This window comes from Mirounga angustirostris, unplaced genomic scaffold (genome assembly GCF_029215605.1).
Source record: "Mirounga angustirostris isolate CCGP_5_RB_7025 unplaced genomic scaffold, mMirAng1.0.hap1 SCAF_10, whole genome shotgun sequence".
Taxonomy (NCBI): Eukaryota; Metazoa; Chordata; class Mammalia; order Carnivora; family Phocidae; genus Mirounga; species Mirounga angustirostris.
In genome coordinates, this window is record NW_026991718.1 from 46463002 (window position 1) to 46467712 (window position 4711).

At 39.5% G+C, this 4711-nt stretch overlaps 1 non-coding gene across 1 annotated transcript; it reads left to right on the plus strand.

Moving 5' to 3' along the window:
- Nucleotides 1–341: 341 nt before the first annotated feature.
- LOC123852145 (U6 spliceosomal RNA) lies at nt 342–444 on the plus strand. The gene has a single exon (XR_006792769.1). It is a non-coding gene; the product is annotated as a U6 spliceosomal RNA (small nuclear RNA).
- Nucleotides 445–4711: the final 4267 nt, after the last annotated feature.

Genomic DNA, 4711 nt, shown 5'->3' on the forward strand with positions numbered 1-4711 from the left:
CAGAGAGAGGACAGAGGAAATGCAAAGAACCAAAGGCAGAACTAAGCTTGGCCTCCTCTAGGGACTGGAAAAGAAACTTGTCTTTCTGGAGCCCAGGGAACAGAAGGAAATTGACAGGAGCTCACAGAGCTAGCCTGGAGCCTTGTCTATTGTGTAGGATGGCATTGAACTTAAATATTGGTCTCCCTCACAAAGATCATGCTCTATCAATGACAGTATCCTGTTGCCTATCTAATAAATGGTAGATGCTCAATATATTGTGACTTGAAATAATATAGTTTCTCAAAAGGAGACTATACCTTTAATTATAGCTATTGTTTTAAAATATAATTTTAGTATATATGCTTCGGCAGCACATATACTAAAATTGGAACGATACAGAGAAGATTAGCATGGCCCCTGCACAAGGATGACATGCAAATTCGTGAAGCGCTCCATATTTTTAGGCATCAAAATCCAGGAAGCACTGAGAACTCCTCTCAAAATCAATAAAAATAGGGGGGGTGCCTGGGTGGCTCAGTCGTTAAGCGTCTGCCTTCAGCTCAGGTCATGGTCCCAGGGTTGTGGGATCGAGCCCCGCATCGGTCTCCCTGCTCCGCCGGAAGCCTGCTTCTCCCTCTCCCACTTCCCCTGCTTGTGTTCCTGCTCTCGCTGTCTCTCTCTGTGTCAAATAAATAAAATCTTAAAAAAAAATAAAATAAAATAAATCAATAAAAATAGGTCAACACCCCAACATCTAATAGTAAAACTTACGAGTCTCAGAGACAAAGAGAAAATCCTGAAAGCAGCTCGGGAGAAGAGATATGTAACCTACAATGGTAGAAACATTAGATTGGCAACAGACCTATCCACAGAGACCTGGCAGGCCAGAAAGGACTGGCAGGATATATTCAGAGCACTAAATGAGAAAAATATGCAGCCAAGAATACTATATCCAGCTAGGCTGTCATTGAAAATAGAAGGAGAGATAAAAAGCTTCCAGGACAAACAAAAACTAAAGGAATTTGCAAACACAAAACCAGCCCTACAAGAAATCTTGAAAGGGGTCCTCTAAGCAAAGAGAGAGCCTAAAAGCAACATAGACCAGAAAGGAACACAGACAATATACGGTAACAGTCACCTTACAGGCAATACAATGGCACTAAATTCCTATCTTTCAATAGTTACCCTGAATGTAAATGGGCTAAATGCCCCAATCAAAAGACACAGGCTATCAGATTGGATTAAAAAACAAGACCCATCGATATGCTGTCTGCAAGAGACTCATTTTAGACCCAAAGACACCCCCAGATTGAAAGTGAGGGGGTGGAAAACCATTTACCATGCTAATGGACACCAAAAGAAAGCTGGGGTGGCAATCCTTATATCAGACAAATTAGATTTTATTTTATTTTTTTTTAAGATTTTATTTATTTATTTGAGAGAGAGAATGAGATAGAGAGAGCATGAGAGGGGGGAGGGCCAGAGGGAGAAGCAGACTCTGCCGAGCAGGGAGCCCGATGTGGGACTCGATCCTGGGACTCCAGGATCATGACCTGAGCCAAAGGCAGTCGCTTAACCAACTGAGCCACCCAGGCGCCCCAAGACAAATTAGATTTTAAACCAAAGACTGTAATAAGAGATGAGGAAGGACACTATATCCTACTTAAAGGGTCTAACCAACAAGAAGATCTAATAATTGTAAATATCTATGCCCCTAACATGGGAGCAGCCAATTATATAAGGCAATTAATAACAAAAGCAAAGAAACACATCGACAGCAATACAATAATAGTGGGGGACTTTAACACCCCCCTCACTGAAATGGACAGATCATCTAAGCAAAAGACCAACAAGGAAATAAAGACTTTAAATGACACACTGGACCAAATGGACTTCACAGACATATTCAGAACATTCCATCCCAAAGCAACAGAATACACATTCTTCTCTAGTGCCCATGGAACATTCTTCAGAATCGATCACATCCTAGGTCATAAATCAGGTCTCAACCAGTACCAAAAGATTGGGATCATTCCCTGCCTATTTTCGGACCACAATGCTTTGAAACTAGAACTCAATCACAAGAGGAAAGTCGGAAAGAACTCAAATACATGGAGGCTAAAGAGCATCCTACTAAAGAATGAATGGGTCAACCAGGAAATTAAAGAAGAATTAAAAAAATTCATGGAAACCAATGAAAATGAAAACACAACTATTCAAAATCTTTGGGATGCAGCAAAGGCAATCCTAAGAGGAAAGTATATAGCAATACAAGCCTTTCTCAAGAAACAAGAAAGGTCTCAAGTACACAACCTAACCCTACACCTAAAGGAGCTAGAGAAAGAACAGCAAATAAAGCCTAAACCCAGCAGGAGAAGAGAAATAATAAAGATCAGAGCAGAAATCAATGAAATAGAAACTAAAAGAACAGTAGAACAGATCAACGAAACTAGGAGCTGGTTCTTTGAAAGAATTAACAAGATTGATAAACCCCTGGCCAGACTTATCAAAAAGAAAAGAGAAATGACCCAAATCAACAAAATCATGAATGAAAGAGGAGAGATCACAACCAACACCAAAGAAATACAAACAATTATAAGAACATATTATGAGCAACTCTATGCCAGCAAATTAGATAACCTGGAAGAAATGGATGCATTCCTAGAGATGTATCAACTATCAAAACTGAACCAGGAAGAAATAGAAAACCTGAACAGACCTATAACCACTAAGGAAATTGAAGCAGTCATCAAAAATCTCCCAACAAACAGAAGCCCAGGGCCAGATGGCTTCCCAGGGGAATTCTACCAAACCTTTCAAGAAGAATTAATACCTATTCTTCTGAAACTGTTCCAAAAAATAGAAATGGAAGGAAAACTTCCAAACTCATTTTATGAGGCCAGCATTACCTTGATCCCAAAACCAGACAAAGACCCCATCAAAAAGGAGAATTACAGACCAATATCCCTGATGAACATGGATGCAAAAATTCTCACCAAAATACTAGCCAGTAGGATCCAACAGTACATTAAAAGGATTATTTACCACGACCAAGTGGGATTTATCCCTGGGCTGCAAGTTGGTTCAACATCCGCAAATCAATCAACGTGATACAATACATTAACAAAAGAAAGAACAAGAATCATATGATCCTCTCAATAGATGCAGAAAAAGCTTTTGACAAAGTACAGCATCCTTTCTTGATCAAAACTCTTCAGAGTATAGGCATAGAGGGTACATACCTCAATATCATAAAAGCCATCTATGAAAAACCTACAGCAAATATCATTCTAAATGGGGAAAAACTGAAAGCTTTCCCCCTAAGGTCAGGAACGTGGCAGGGATGTCCACTATCACCACTGCTATTCAACATAGTATTAGAAGTCCTAGCCACAGCAATCAGACAACAAAAAGAAATAAAAGGCATCCAAATCGGCAAAGAAGAAGTCAAACTCTCACTCTTTGCAGATGATATGATACTTTATGTGGAAAACCCCAAAGACTCCACCCCAAAACTGCTAGAACTCATACAGGAATTCAGTAAAGTGGCAGGATATAAAATCAATGCACAGAAGTCAGTGGCATTCCTATACACCAACAACAAGACAGAAGAAAGAGAAATTAAGGAGTCAATCCCATTTACAATTGCACCCCAAACCATAAGATACCTAGGAATAAATCTAACCAAAGAGGCAAAGGATCTGTACTCAGAAAACTATAAAATACTCATGAAAGAAATTGAGGAAGACACAAAGAAATGGAAAAACGTTCCATGCTCATGGATTGGAAGAACAAATATTGTGAAGATGTCAATGCTACCTAGAGCAATCTACACATTCAATGCAATCCCCATCAAAATACCATCCACTTTTTTCAAAGAAATGGAACAAATAATCCTAAAGTTTGTATGGAACCAGAAAAGACCCCGCATAGCCAGAGGAATGTTGAAAAAGAAAAGCAAAGCTGGCAGCATCACAATTCCAGACTTCAAGCTCTATTATAAAGCTGTCATCATCAAGACAGTATGGTACTGGCACAAAAACAGACACATAGATCAATGGAACAGAATAGAGAGCCCAGAAATGAACCCTCAACTCTATGGTCAACTAATCCTCGACAAAGCAGGAAAGAATGTCCAGTGGAAAAAAGACAGTCTCTTCAACAAATGGTGTTGGGAAAATTGGATAGCCACATGCAGAAGAAGGAAACTGGACCATTTCCTTACACCACACACAAAAATAGATTCCATATGGTTGAAAGACCTCAATGTGAGACAGGAGCCCATCAAAATCCTAGAGGAGAACACAGGCAGCAACCTCTTCAACCTCAGCCGCAGCAACTTCTTTCTAGAAACATTGCCAAAGGCAAGGGAAGCAAGGGCAAAAATGAACTATTGGGACTTCATCAAGATAAAAAGCTTTTGCAAAGCAAAGGAAACAGTCAACAAAACCAAAAGACAATTGACAGAATGGGAGAAGATATTTGCAAATGACATATCAGATAAAGGGCTAGTATCCAAAATCTATAAAGAACTCATCAAACTCAACACCCAAAGAACAAAGAATCCAATCAAGAAATGGGCAGAAGAAATGAACAGACATTTTTCCAAAGAAGACATCCAAATGGCCAACAGACACATGAAAAAGTGCTCAATATCGCTCGGCATCAAGGAAATCCAAATCAAAACCTCAATGAGATACCACCTCACACCAGTCAGAATGGATAAAAT